The sequence below is a fragment of the Macaca nemestrina genome, chromosome 14 (genome assembly GCF_043159975.1).
Source record: "Macaca nemestrina isolate mMacNem1 chromosome 14, mMacNem.hap1, whole genome shotgun sequence".
NCBI lineage: Eukaryota > Metazoa > Chordata > Mammalia > Primates > Cercopithecidae > Macaca > Macaca nemestrina.
The window spans coordinates 54137643-54154298 of record NC_092138.1 but is presented as its reverse complement, the minus strand read 5'-3'; positions in this window follow the sequence as shown (position 1 = coordinate 54154298).

The window sequence follows — 16656 nt, the reverse complement described above, 5'->3', positions numbered from 1 at the left end:
ACCTAATAAAATGTAAAGCTCCAGGATAACTGTAAGCATTTAATGCATGTAAGTTTGGTTTTTTGAGTAGTACTTATAATGTTGTTATTGTTATCATTTTATCCCTCGGTGCTCACAGACAATCCCTTCCTTTACTTTGAAGCAGCATAATATTATCCTATTGGGACACTACACTTCCCTACAAAGAGGGCTGCTGCTGTGTTGATAATTAATAACTTTATGTCAAACATTGTGTTCAGTGGAATGACTAAATTAACTTAGTATATATGCTGCAATAGCCTTTTCAAAAGAGCCTATCAGACAGTAAAATAGGCAGACAGACCTCTCCCTTTCTCTGTTGTATCCTCTTCTACGTCCCTTACATTGGGGAAGTAAAAATTCAAGGTGCACATGGAAATTATGACATATAAAATAGATAAATCCAAAGTAACTAGAAAAAAATAAAGAGCATAAAACTGGCAAGCAAACAGAAAAAAATAACACAGTCAAACATTGGTTCCTGAGAAAGATTTAAAAGGTTTAACAACCCATAGGAAGGCAGATCAAAAAAAGAGGAAACAAAATTTACCAAATTTGTAATGTTATAGAACATATCATTACAAAACCAACAGATACTTAAAAGGAAAATATGGCAATATTATAAAGAAGTTTATGCAAAAATTCAAAAAACAGACAAAATGAACTAATGTCATAAAAATCACATTTCAAAATTAATAAAATAAATTTAAAAATAGTTTAGCCCTATATTTATTAAAGGAATTACATTTGTTATTGAAAAATTGTCTATAAAGAAAACACCAAACACACATAGTTTCAAGGATGAAATCAAACACTTAAGGAAGAAATAATATAAATTCTGTACAAATCCAGAAAATTAAAGAGAAGGAAGTACTTCCAAATTAATTGTATAAAACCAGAGAAAGCCTGACACAAAAACCTGACAAGTATATTGGAAAAATAAAATTATAGACCAGTACTCTTCATGCACATAGATTAAATGATACTTAACAAATAGCGAATTGAATCCAGCAATGTATAAATTGGATAGTACATCATAATTAAGAGATTTTTATCCTAAAATGCAAGGTTGGTTTAATATCCAAAAGAAACTAAATCAGTATGATTTACATTATTCTAACAATAGAATAATGTAAAGAAAACTCTGTAGTCACTTTAATGAATAAAAGCGTTTGATAAAAGTTAACTCACATGCACAATAAAAACTCAGAAAATAAAAATAGAAGAATATTTCCACAATCTGATAAAGTTTATCTACAAAATATAGCAAAAAACTGGATGTTTTCCACCTACAATTCGGAACAAGGCAAAAAATACACTCTCTACTTTTGCTCAATACAATATTACAATTCCTATTCAGTGCATTAAACAATTTTTAAAAGGCAGCTGGGTGCGGTGTTTCATGCCTGTAATCCCAGCACTTTGGGAGGCAGATCACGAGGTCAAGAGATTGAGACCATCCTGGCCAACATGGTGAAACCCCATCTCTACTAAAAATACAAAAAAAAAAAAAAAAAAAAAAAAAAAAAAAATTACCTGGGCATGGTGGCATGTGCCTGTAGTCCCAGTTACTCGGGAGACTAAGGCAGTAGAATCACTTGCACCTGGGAGGTGGAGGTTACGGTGAGCTGAGATTGTGCCACTGCACTCCAGCCTGCCAACAGAGTGAGATTCCATCTCAAAAAAATAAAAATTAAAAAGGCATAAATGTTGGAAAGGAAGATGTAAAACTACTATTTTAACATAAAAGGCATAATAGTTTACATAGAAATTCCTAAATAAAATGCAAAGCAATTACTAGAGTTAAAAAGATAATGAAAGTTATAGAATACAAGGTATATATTCAAAAAGCAATTATATTTCAATATAGCAGTAACAATTGAAACAAAGGCTTTTTAACATTTCATTTATAAGAGTGTTTAAATCGGGCCAGGCGCGGTGGCTCAAGCCTGTAATCCCAGCACTTTGGGAGGCCGAGACAGGCGTATCACAAGGTCAGGAGATCGAGACCATCCTGGCTAACACGGTAAACCCCGTTTCTACTAAAAAAAATACAAAAAACTAGCCTGTAGTCCCAGCTACTCGGGAGGCTGAGGCAGGAGAATGGCGGGAACCCGGGAGGCGGAGCTTGCAGTGAGCTGAGATCCGGCCACTGCACTCCAGCCTGGGCGACAGAGCCAGACTCTGTCTCAAAAAAAAAAAAAAAAAAAAAAAAGAGTGTTTAAGTCTTCTTAATGGTTTTAAGAATATTTAAAAGTAAGTTTAAAAGCACAGATGAAAGGTTTCAATGGTAAAAACTCCACATTACTAAAATAAATTCAAGAAAACATAAAAAGATGTATCATGATTATGAATTAGAAGACTTCATATTATAAATATATTCATGTTCCCCAAATGTATCTATAGATGTGTCTATTAGTCTGTTCTCATGCTGCTAATAAAGACATACTCGAGACTGGGTAATTTATAAAGGAAAGAGGTTTAACGGACACACAGTTCCACAAGCCTTGGGAAGCCTCACAATCATGGTGGAAGGTGAAGGAGTAGCAAAGGCATGTCTTACATGACGGCAGGCAAGAGAGCTTGTGCAGGGGAACTCCTATTTATAAAACCATTTCATCTCATGAGACTTATTCAGTATCACAAGAATAATATGAGGGAAATCACCCTCCATGATTCAGTTATTTCCACCTAGCCTTGCCCCTTGACGTGTGGTGATTATTACAATTCAAGGTGAGATTTGGGTAGGGAAACAAAGCCAAATGATATTAATGTGTTTCAGTCTAAATCAAAATCAATAGGCTTCTTTCAGAAATGGGCAAGTTGCTTCTAAATTGTTTATGGAGGAGCAAGAATCTGTATTTGTCCAAATAAATTTACTCAAAAAGAAATAATGTTGGAAAATTCACTGCTTGATGATAATATTCACTATAAAGTTACAGTAATGAAGACAATGTGTTAGTGACATAAAAATAGACACATGGATCAATAAACTGCAGAGTCCAGAGAAAAACACTTGCAAGAATATTCAACTAATTTTCAACAAATGCACTGAGGCTACACAAAGGGAAAAAAGGAGTCTTTTTCATGGGTCTTGAAAAACTTGATAAATACCTAGAAGAAAACTGAACCTTGATGCCTATCTCAGACTACACATAAATATTAATTTAAAATCAATTATAGTGCTAAATTAAAAAGGTAAAATTATAAATCTTCTAAATTAAGATATAGGAGATGATTTTTGCACTCTGTGATAGGCAGAGATTTCTTGAGAGGATACTAAAAAAGCCAATAAGTATGAAAAAGAAAAGGATTAAACTGAACTCCATCAAAATTGAAAATTTCTGGTCTTCAAAATATACCATTAAGGCAAGCTATAGATTAGAATGAAATACTTAAATATTTCTAAGAAAAGAATTGAATCCAGAATATATAAATTTCTACAAAAACTATTATAAAAGCATACAACCCAATTAAAAAAAAAAAAAACTTGGACTAAAGTTTAAACAGACATTTTAGCAAATACTTGCTTAGGCAATAAGCTTACTGAAAGACATTCAATGTATTGTTTACCATAAATCTCCAAACCACAAAATGATATTATTTTATGCCCATAAGAATGATTAAATTAAAAAGACAAAGAAAGCCAAATGTTAACAAAGACTTGTAGCAGCTAGAACATTTTTATCTTTTGAGACAGAGTCTCATTCTGTCACCCAGGCTGGTGTGCAATGGTGTGATATCAGCTCACTGCAACCTCTGCCTCCTGAGTTCAAGCAATTCTCATGCCTCAGCCTCTCAAGTAGCTGGGATTACAGGTGCCCACCACCATGCCCCACTAATTTTTGTATTTTTAGTAGAGACAGAATTTCACTATGTTGGCAATCTGGTCTTGAACTCCTGGCCTCAAGTTATCTGCCCGCCTTGGAATCCCAAAGTTCTAGGATTACAGCTGTGAGTCACTGCACCCAGCCAAGAACTTTCTAATATTGTTAATGAGGTTGGAAAATTGGTCAACTTTGAAGAATTGTTTGGTAGTTTCTTATAAAGTTAAAACTATACCTACCTTATGACCAAGCAACTTTTTCCCCAATATTTACACAAGAGAAACCAAAATGCATGTCTTCAAAAAGACATGTATTGTAATTTTCATGGAAACTTTACTCATTATATAACCATCTCAAACTTGAAACAACCCAAATGTTCATCAACATAGAATGGAAAAACAAATTGCAGTACAATTCATGCAACAGATTTTACTCTGAAAAAGCAAAGAATGTCTACTGACTGATGCGACAAGGCAGATGAATCCTAAAAACATTAGGTTGAGAAAAGAACCCAGACACAGGAATATCATTCCTTTCTTATAAAGATTCAAGAATAGTCAAAAATGACCTAGAATGATAGAAATCAACAGTGGTTATCTGGGGTGCAGAATGAGTGGAAGGGGTACAAGACAGCTCCGAGGTGATGGAAAGGTGGTATTCTTAATTGAAGTTGTGACATGTAAACGTATACACTAGTCATACTCTTTGAAGTGTATGCCTAATATATGCATTTACCGTCAATATATTAATTTAATGACAAACATATTAACCTGATTCTGATACACTAATGAAGGAACTGAAAACTGGTACCTGGACTCTGAAAAATAATTTGTTGGTCTCTATTGAATCTGTCTCTACTCCTGTACTAAAATCTGGCAATTCCATTCCCAGAGATATAACCTATAAAAATGAGTAAAAATGTTCACCAAATATACATACAAAAATTTTCTCAACATGATTCATAATATCTAAAGGTAGAAGTAATCCCTACATCCATCAGTAGAATGGATAAACTATGGTGTATTCACATAATGGTATTCTAGACATCAATGACAATAAATCAACTATTGTGAATGGGTCTTACAAACAGCACTGAATGAAAGAAGGCAGACGCAAAAGAATACACATTGTATGATTCCCTTTCTTTCAAAAACAGACAAAAATCAATATCCAGTGTTAGGAATCAAGATAGTGGTCATCTTCGAAAGAAATTAGTGACTAGAAGGGCCATAGAGAATTTCTTTATGACTGTAACATTCTGTTTCCTCATCTGGATCCTGGTTACATAGATACACTTGCTTGTGAAAATTAATTGAGCTATATGCTGGGACTTCATGCATTTTATATATACTACACTTCAATAAAAACTTTATGTTAAAAAATCTGTGGTATATCAGACAAATGCTTTCTATGCTTTGGTCATGAGATATCATCCACAGCTGTCATGAAACAAGGTAGCATGAATTCATTGGCCTAACAGTGAGTAAAGGTTACAGCAGAGAGGTGTGATTTTTAAAATTTTGTTTGCTATGTACTTCAGAAATGTTTATTTTTGTTTGAGCATCTGGCCATTTCAGGTACCCCTGGGGCAAGACCAAAATTTATAGCTCTGTGGTTATATAGGCCACTTGTTTATATAGAGAATTTTATGGCTTAGTTCCCCAGGCTTATGTCAGTAATGCTGTTGGAGTTTTCTCTGTTAATTATCCTCCAGGACTTCAGTATGCACACAGATGTCAATTCAGATGGGCCAGCATGTATCTTTCTGGAAGCAATGGACTCTGAGTTGGAACCAGATGGTTGAGGCAAGTTCCCTTAAGTCGAAGCTCATTCTGAACTTTGTCTATGGATTTAATTTGTAAAGTGGGTTCCATTTTCAACATCCAGTCGATTTACCCAGTTGCTAACTCCTTAAAGTTCTTCCTTATAGTGTTTCTTTTTAATTTTATGATAAATGCCTAGATATAAGAATGGGCCATTTTTAAGGAATTTATCATGTGTCAACCACTGTCGTAAATCTTTTACATGTAATTAATTTAGCTAAACACTTCAAATAATCTACATGATAGAAATTATTAGAATTTTCCCCTTTTAAAATAAGGAAAATAAAGCCTAAAGAAGTAAAAATCTTAGTCAAGGTCACATAGGAAATTAAAGATTTCATTCCAGGTAGGTAGGTTCTTAACTATGCTCTTAACTATTATTCTATTACTACACTGTTCTCAAGGTAAGAATTAGGCATTTTTGTGAATATGCCAAAAAAATGCTCACAAACAACATTGCTGCAAATCTGTATTCCATCTTGATCAATTTACTTATTATCCATAACTCTCAGATAACTTATAGTGTATATTATAATAGTACCTAAATAATAGTGTTAACTTTAAGGTTAAATAATGTAATGCATGTAAAGCACTTCATAGAGACCTGGCACATATTAAAAGTTAAATAAACATTAACCAGCATTATCATTATTCTCATTTATAGTATTAAATTAATGTCTCCAAACTAATACCTATGCAAAATTATTTACAAAAGAGATAGCTAAAAAAAAATTGACTAGAATCCCAGTGAAATTTCTTGATTTATTAAACATAAATATGATGGTTGAGTTTCTCATTTTAAAGTTCACCAATTGCCAAAGCATGGGCTGCCAATAGGACCCCTGCAGCCTTTAACTCTGTGCATCCAATTCCAGCAGCCATGAACACCTGACACCATCACTGTGCCTACATGTCAACAAACATAAGAAACCTCAGAGAGGGTTCAAGAGTGCACACGTTTTTTTGCTTTTGTACCTTGGATTATTTTCAACATCAGCAGAAATTAAACCTAATGAACTTTTTTTTTGTCAAAATGTAAATTCCACCTTCTGTAAATAGATAATTCAACATGTAAATTTATGTATAAACAAGATATCCTGAATCTTCTCTCCTATTAACTTTTACTTCATTGAAAAAATAAATATACATGCAATCTTTCTTCTTTGGATTAAAAATAGGTTGACACTGTAGACTCCTAACTACAAGTTATGTTCTCTGGAAACTTCACGATAATACAAATAGGACTGTTAATAGTGTTTGTGTATTTCTAGACAGACCATGAAATGTACCTTGCTCAAAAATCTACTGTACTTAAGATATGTGTACCAGCCACCAAGGTACACTGACAATGATATAGATCATTTCCATGTTTTTCCGGCTGACTTTCCTTTCTTGCTATCTTAAGTTTGACTGACAAAGATAATGCAAATACATTTATTTTCTTTTAAGAATCTTCATCAAATAGATTCGTGAATGGTATCAAAATTTGTATCCTTTCTCTTCCTAAAGGCTTGGGTATTAAAGAAATACCTCACTCTTAATTGCTGTTGTAATGATTACTAATACCAGTTGTTGGGTATATATGATACTCCATAAATCATGTCATAGGTCTACGTTTTTCACTTTTGTAATGTGATGTTCATAATAATCTTAGTAAGTTCTGTATTAAACGTTTGAAATAATTAATACTCAGAAAAGATATGTGACTTTCTCAGATTACATAGCAGCAACTGGAAGAGATGGGATATGAACCTAGATCTGCTTGATTTCATAGAGAATGTTTACTTTTCCAACTAACCATCTTGCCTAAGCTCGTTAAAACTAAATTCTGGATGAGTATCAATGATTTTGTTCACATTAGAATAAAGGGCTCCTAATTTTGACAAATAAGGTAAGAAATAGATTCCTGTTTTTTCTCTCCTGCTCCATTTCTCATTGTCCTTTGTTCAAAATCCCACTAGTGCAATCCTCTTTCTTTCCACTATGGCCATAAAAGAGGGTTAGCATCCTTAGGATACCAAGGCAGTACTGTATACAGCCATAAAGTGGGGAATCTCTTTCCTCTGACGATCTCTTTTCTGGCTTTTTTTTTTTTTTTTTTTTTTGCCATAGAACTTAATGTGTTGTTACTCTGGTCTTATCCCATACCTGTGTCTTACAAAGCTCTTCAACAATAAGAGCTCTATATGCCAGTCCTGCTAGTGTGAACTACCGTCACTGAATTGGGAAATCTAACAGAGTAACTGGATTCCAGGGTGGCAGGGGCCAAGTTGCAGCACTCAACCACGAAGTCACAGTGGGCATGGTTACCAATGATGAACAGTGGACTCAAAGCAGCAGTCAGACTAGTTTAACTCACGTAGAATTATGGCATTAGTTAATTGATCATGATGTTTCTATAAGTGAAACAGAAAGTATACTAAATTATTATTTGATCTGTATGAGCAGAACATTTTCAGGTAAAAGTCTAATGTAAATTTTTAAACAAATAGAGTCATGGCTCCTCAATCAATTCCAAATTTTAAACCAGTTTACAGACCTAGAATCCCTTGAATGAAGGTGAGGACAGGAGAAGAACATTGTCAAAGATACCACCTTGAGAAGAACATTGTCAAAGATATCACCAGTCTTTCTCCCAGCTTTCCCCAAAGGCATCTACAGCCTTTTACTAGAGTAAATGTACATTAGGGTAAATGAAATAATTAAATCATTTGAGAACTACTGGATACTAGTTCTGAACTGCCACTAATTCAAAAAGACCCAAAGCATCACTGTGGCCTGCTAGTCAGTGTAAAGGCACATAGAGGTCAGATGATCAATGGAGTTTTAGCTCAAGTTCTTCTCACAATAGGTCTAGTGGGTCCCCAACCCTACTGTGTGGTATCTTTCCAGTTCCAGAATGAATAACTACAATAGACATATCTAGCTTCTGAAAGAATCCCCACACTGGTCCTCTGACCTCTGGAATGAGGGCTATTATGGTGGGAAAGGCTAACTGGGATCCACTAGAACTATCTCTATCAGGAATATACTATGCTAAAAGTCATAATGCATGCCTGGAGGGGATTGCAGAGATTAGTGCCATCATCAAGGATGTGAAAGATGCAGGGGTGGTGAGTCCCACCACATTCCTATTTAACTCTCCTATTTGTCCTGTACAGAAGACAGACGGATTCTGAAGAATGATAGTGGATTATCATATACTCTACCAGGTGGTGACATCAATTGCAGCTGCTGTGCCAGATGTGGTTTCATTGCTTGAGAAAATTGACACGCCGCCTTGTATCCATTACACAGCTATTGATTTGGCAAATATCTTTTTCTCCATACCTGTGCATAAGGCCCTCCAAAGTAGTTTGCTTTCAGCTGGCAAGGCCAGTAATATGCCTTCACCATCCTACATCAGGGATATAACCACTCTCCAGCCCCATGTAATAATTTAGTTTGCAAAGATCTTAATGCCTTCTCTTTCCATAAGACATCACACTAACCCATCACATTGATGTCATTATACTAATTTGTCCTAGTGAGCAAGGAGTAGCTCCTACTCTACACTTATTAATAAGACAATTGGATGTCAGAGAGTGGCAAATAAATCCAACTAAAATCAGGAGTCTTCTACTTCAGTAAAATTTCCAGGATATGGAGAATGTTGAGATATCCTAAGGTGAAGGATAGGTTTGGGCATTTGCCCCATCCTACAAGCAAGAAAGAGGCACAATGTCTAGTGGCCCTCTTTAGATTTTAGACACACATATGTCTTATGTGGGTGTGTAACTCTGGCCCCTTTACTCAATGACCCCCAAATCTGCTAGTTTTAAATAGAACTTGGGACAAGAGAAGGCTCTGCAATTGGCCCAGCCTGCTGCACAAACTGCTCTGCCACTTGGGCGATATGATCTAGCAGATCCGATGGTCCCTGAATCATCACTGGCAAATAGGAATGCTGTTTGAAGGATTGGGAAGGCACCTATAGGTAAAATTAAACACAGTCCTTTATTATTTTGGAGTAACACCCTGCATCACCTGCAGAAGAAGAAAAGAAATAGCCCTTAGCCTGCTACTAAGCCTTAGTAAAGACTGAACACTTGACCATGGGCTACCATGTTACCATGCAACCTGATCTGCCTCTCATCAGCTGAGTTTTATTTGACCTACAAAGCCATAAAGTTGGATGTGCACAGCAACACTCCATCATCAAATAGAAGTGGTACGTATGTGATCAGGCTGAAGCAGACCCTGAAGGCCAAGTAAGTTACAAGAAGAATTAGCCCAAATACCCAGAGTCCCCACTCCGGCTACACTGCCTTCTCCCTCCCAGACTGTGCCTATGACCTCATGGGAAGTTCCTTACAATTAGATGATAGAAGAAGAGAAGACTCAGTTTACGGATGGTTTACGTATGGTTCTCTGTAAGACGCAAGCACCACCCAAAAGTGGAAAGCTGCAGCCTTATAGCCCTCTCTGAGAAATCCCTGAAGGACAGTGATGAAGGGAATTCTTCCAAGTGGACAGAATTTTGAGCAGTACACTTGGTTGTTCACTTTGCTTGAAAGCAAAAATGGCCAGACATGAAATTGCATACCAATTCATGGCCAGTAAAGCATAGTTTGACCGTATGGTCAGGTAATTGGTGACAAATAAATTTAGGGAAGAGAGATATGGACAGGTCTCTCTGAATAGGCAAAAAGAAATCTCAGAATATATTTGTGTTCTATAGGAATGCTCACCACAAGATGACTTCTCCAGAGGAGGATTGTAATAATCAAGAGGATAGGATGACTCATTTTGTGCATACCAGTCAGCTTCTTTCCCCTGCCACTCCTGTCATTGCCCAATGGGCTCATAAACAAAATAGCCATGGTGGCAGGAAGGGAGACAACGCATGAGCTCAGAAACGTGGATTTCCACTCACCACGGCCAGTCTGGCTATGGCCACCACTGAATGCCCATCTGCCAACAACCAAGACCAACATTGAGTCTTTGGATTATATGAGAAAGTTTAACCATGATGTCATTAAACAAGATTGGGAATTCAGGAAAATGATCAAGTGTGTTAAGTTGTAAATCATAGGATAGTGAGTTTAATTTTGAATATGCTGATTTTTGAGATATGTATGGAGTATCTAGGGTAGAAAGTCCAGAAACCTAGGATATAAGTCAAATCTGGAGAAGTGAATTGAGAATCATGATCCCTTAGATGCTATTGGAAGTCCAGGGAATGGATAACATGGGAAGAAAAAATAACAAAAAAGTCAAAGGCAGCAAGAGTAAAACTAAAATCTATATTTCTTATCTTCTATTACAGTATACTTTCCACCAAGCCCTTCAAAGGGAACCTTTGTTCAAGACTGAGGTAAAAGAATATATAAGCATAAAATCATTAGTGGTAGAATTTTAGACATCAGTAAGTAGCTGTCAGTCTTCAAAACACACTTCTCCTCTGTGTTAGTCCATTTTCATAGTGCTATGAAGAAACACCCGAGACTGAGAAATTTATAAAGAAAAAGAGGTTTAATGAACTCACAGTTCCACCTACCTGGGGAGGCCTCACAATCATGGCAGAAGGTGAAGGAGGAACAAAGGCATGTCTTGCATGGCAGCAGTCAGGAGAGCCTGTGTAGGGGAACTGACCTTTATAAAACCACCTGGTCTCCTGAAATTTATTCACTATCATGAGAACAGCACAGGAAAAACCTTCCCCCATGATGCAATTACCTCTCACCAGGTCCCTCGCAGAACACATGGGGATTATGGGAGTTACAATTCAAGATGAGATTTGGGTGGAGACACAGCGGAACCATTTCACCTCCAAGTCAAGTATTCTACTGAATTACAAGCCAGCTAATTATCCTTCCTGCTTTAGTTTCCTTCATAATACTATCACCATACAACGTACTACATATTTTACTGAATGCTATTGTACTCTATATCTCCCCATTAGAATAAGGTCATAAAGAGAATAAAATTTGGTCTACTTTGTTTACTGCTTATAACAGTGCCTGCAACATCGTAGGTACTCACCAAATATTTGAATTTTTAAAAAGAGAATTAAAGGAAAACAATAAAAATTGCTGTTTACCATTAGGTAGCAGGTAGTACTAAAATGTTATATAAAATGTAACAAAACTAGTTCATCCTGTCTCATATCAACTAAAGTGTTAGAAGAGAAATAAACTTGTAAAAGCAGTTAAACCACATCTTACTAACATTGAAACATACAGTCAAAAGTCATTCTATTACACAGTTTCTTTATTCTAATAGAGAAGCTATCAGAACATAGATAAAGAGAATTAGCTAGCTTGTAATTAGACTTCTGGGACACTAAAGGATAACTGTTTCAGTTTCAACAGCCTATACCGAATGCATTAAACATACTGTATTACATTGACAAAATGAAAAAAGTGGCATTAGCATGCACTTAAGCAGTACATGTTTGTTAAGAATTTCCCTGTTCAGTGGTGGTACAAGCTGTTTACATAGCACTTCTACAAAATATCTCATCATAATGCATAGCACGGATGGAAGACATTCCTTGAAGAAACTGGCTAGAATGAAGCAGTGTTTCTAATTGGTGATTATCCACAATATTGACCCATGCCCTGAAATGATTAGAAGCTGTTTCAGGTAATTCTAATATACTGATTTGTTGCTGGTGATGTTGTCTTTTAGCTCAATATGCTTTTCTTCGAAAGGGGTTGGGTGTGAGGATGATCAAACCATATTCTCTGACATCTTGTTACTCCCCAGGGTTCATTCACTAATCTCAACAGCCAGCCTCACAGAACCAAGACCATCATTCCAGAAGCTTTAGCCATGTAGCTGATGGCATTTCCAGATACAGAGCCATTTTTCAAACAGTCAAGAAGAGCTAAGGATACTAGATTCCTCTCAGCTAACTAGGAAAGTACAGTCATCTCTCATATTCCTGGGAGATTGGATACAGGACCTACCTTGGATAACAAAATCCATGGAAACCATGTTCAAATAAGGCAAACACTGAGCTGTAACCAACCCAGCTGTTTCTGTACCCCATTTCCATTTCCAGATTCTACACATCACTTTTTTTTCTGTCCATAAATTTCTTCCCACCATGTGGCAGTGACAGAGTCTCTCTGAATCTATTCTGGTTTGGGTGTTGGGGGATGCTTCCTGATTCTCAAATCATTCTTTTATCAATTAACCTCTGTTAAATTTATGTTTTCTAAAGTTTTGCTATTAAAAACTTCAAAAACTCCTGTTTTATTATAAAATTTGTTATGCGTCCAGATAAGTCTAACTCAGATATATATCCTTAAGGAGTCTTTTTTGCCCTTACCTCTCTGGGAGACATAGCCCAACTTAGGAAGGGCCTACAGATCTAATTGCTAGGACAAAAGTCACAAATATGTGCCATTCTTTACTCTCTCATAACTTTGATTTTACAATGCATTTTAGTGCCTTTTTAAGTTTTTATAGATATCAAAGTAATATACTTATATTATTTTAAAAATCAAATACTACTTCATAGCTTATAATGAAAACCAACAGTCCCATTCTATAGATTCCTTACTCTGTTGACTGTTTCTTTTGCTGTGCAGAGCTCTTTAGTTTAATTAGGTCCCACTGGTCAATTTTTGTTTTTGTTGCAATTGCCTTTGGAGACTTTGTCATAAAATCTTTGACAAGTCCTGTGTCCAGAATGGTGTTTCCTAGGTTTTCTTTTAGGGGTTTCATAGTTTTAGGTTTTACATTCAAGTTTTTAATCCATCTTGAGTTGATTTTTTTTAATATGGTGAAAGGTAGGGGTCCAGTTTCAATTTTTGGCATATAGCTAGTCAGTTATCCCAGCACCACTTATTAAATAGGAAATCCTTTCCCCATTGCTTGTTATTATCAACTTTGTTGAAGATCCTATAATTGTAGGTGTGCAGCCTTATTTCTGGGTTCCCTGACCTGTTCCGTTGGTCTATGTGTCTGTTTTAGTACACATAGACTAAGTGTACGGTACCATGCTGTTTTGATTATAGCAGCCTTATAGTATAGTTTGAAGTCAAGTAGTGTGTTGCCTCTGGCCTTGTTCTTTTTACTTAGGATTGCTTTGACTATTTGTTTGTTTTTCTTTTGTTTTTAGTTCATATGAATTTTAGAATAACTTTTCTAATTCTGTGAAAAATTAAATTGGTATTTTGATAGTGAATTGCCTTTGGGCAGTATGGCCTCTTTAACAATATTAAGTCTTCCTATCCATGAGCATAGAATGTTTTTCCATTTTTTTGTGCCATCTTTGATTTTTTTTCAGCAGTGTTTTGTAATTTTTGCTGTAGAGATCTTTAACCTCCTTGGTTATCTGTATTCCTAGGTTTTTTATGCTTTTTGTGGTTTTTGTGAATGGGACTGCATTCTTGATTTGACTCTCAGCTTTGACATTATTGGTGTACACCGATGCTACTGATTTTTGTACATTGATTTTGCAGCCTGAAACTTATTTATAAGTTCTAGGAGTGTTTGGGCCGAGACTATGAGGTTTTCTAGATATGGAATCATATCACCAGCAAAGAAACATAGTTTGACTTCCTCTCTTCCTATTGGACGCCTTTTATTTCTTTTTCTTGCCTCTGGCTAGAAAGTAACTGGCTTCCAATTACTAAGCTGAATAGGAGTGGTGAGAGTGGGCATGCTTGTCTTGTTGGAATGAGGAATTTTTTCAGCTTTTTCCTATTTAGCATGATGTTAGGTGTGGGATTGTAAACTATGCATCAAACAAAGATCTAACATCCAGAATGCATAAGGAACTTAAATCAACAAGCAAAAAAAAAAAAAAAAAAAAAAATAACCCTATTAAAAATGAGCAAAGGGCCAGGCACAGTAACTCACACCTGTAATCCCAGCACTTTGGGAGACTGAGGTGGACAGATCACCTGAGGTCAGGAGTTCAAGACCAGCCTGACAAACAAGGAGAAACCCCGTCTCTACTAAAAATACAAAATTAGCCAGGCATGGTGGTGCACGCCTGTAATCCCAGCTATTTGGGGGTCTGAGGCAGGAGAATTGCTTGAACCCGGGAGGTGGAGGTTGTGGTGAGCCGAGATCATGCCATTGCACTCCAGCCTGGGCAACAAGAGCAAAACTCTGTTTCAAAAAAAAAAAAAAAAAAAAAAAAAAAGAGCAAAGGACATGAACATGAACGGACACTTCTCAAAAGAAGACACAGATGCAGCCAACAAGCATATGAAAAAAAAACAACACTCAACATCACTAATCATTAGAGAAATGCAAATCAAAACCACAATGAGATACCATCTTACACCAGTCAGAATGGCTATTACTAAAATGTGAAAAAAATAATAGATGTTGTCAAGGTTGCAGAGAAAAGGGAACACTTACACACTGCTAGTGGGAATGTACATTAGTTTGGTCACTGTGGAAAGCAGTTTGGACATTTCTCAAAGAATTTAAAACAGAGCTACCATCTGACCCAGCAATCCCATTATGGGGTATATACCCAAAGGAATCCTACCATAAAGACAAATGCACACATATGTTCATCACAGCACTATTCACAATAGCAAAGACATGGAATCAACCTAGATACCCATCAATGGTGGACTGCATAAAGAAAATGTGGTATATACACCATGGAACACTACACAGCCACACACACACACAAAAGAAATTTGTTCTTTGCAGTAACGTGAATGCAGCTGGAGATCATTATCCAAAGTGAATTAATTCAGAAATAGAACATCAAATACTGCATGTTTTCATTTACGAGTGGGAGCCAAACAGTGAGTACACATGAACACACAAATGGGAACAATAGACACCAGGGCCTATATGAGTGTAGAGTGTAGAGGGGAGTGTAGTGGGGAGGACTGAAAAACTACCTATTGGGTACTACACTCACTACCTGCATGACAAAATCATTTGTATCCCAAACCCCAGTGACAACCAATTTATCTATGTAATATACCTGCACATGTACCCCCTAAGCCTAAAATAAAAGTTGAGAAAAAAAATGCTCATTGATAACTTCCAAGGCTTCTCCTTTTCTTCCAGTCTACCTCCCACCCCCTACCCACATCTCCCTGCCCACTGCCCACCAGGCCAATGGACGAGCTGACTTCACAAGGTGGGAGTGATGTCATGATCCCTTCGCATTTATGCCCAGGTATCCTTGACAGGATACAATATATTTCCCACATACTTAGGTTCTTAACCTTTTCCCTAGGTTATTTACCAAGAAGAGGAACTGTGTGTTGTGGTAATCTAGAACTTTTAAGTACAGGAAAAAAAAAACATATAAAACAACATATACAAATTACACCATTTTTATGCAAGATGAAAGTATATGAATGTATGATGCAAAAATAAAAAATAAAAACCCCACAATCCTCACTCCTGGACCCTACTTACCCTTAAATCTCATTCTATGGGGAGAATAGCCTTCAACAGTTTTAACAGGTTTGTGTATTCGTGTGCGTGTGTGAGACAGAAATCAATATTTTCATATTTTTAAAATTAAAAATAGTTATGTATTAACTCATACATTATAATGTTAACATTTAACTCTCTTATTCCTCCTCCAGCATACACACTTTTCATCCCCTACCTTCTCAATACACTTGTATAGCATTCCTTTTTTTTTTTTACTTTTTTTTGCTTCTTTTGGTAAAAATTTTATAAGTGTTTTTCATTAATAAATAATTGTATTTAGATATGGGTAAAATGTAATGTTTCAATTATCATATATATCACTTCGAATATTATTTTAACTCAGTGTTTGGTATCCATATTTATGTAACTGGGTGAATGAAAACTATTATGAGGCAAAATGTACACTAGAATTATATTTATGCTCTTAAAAATTTTCTCCCTATTTTTCTTGGATATTTCTGTTTCCTTAGTTTTCTATGTATTTAGCTTCAATTTATCCCCAAACTCTCATAAAGAACACTAAGACTTATTTCCATTTGGCCAAACACCTGGAGATATTTTTCCTTTTGAAA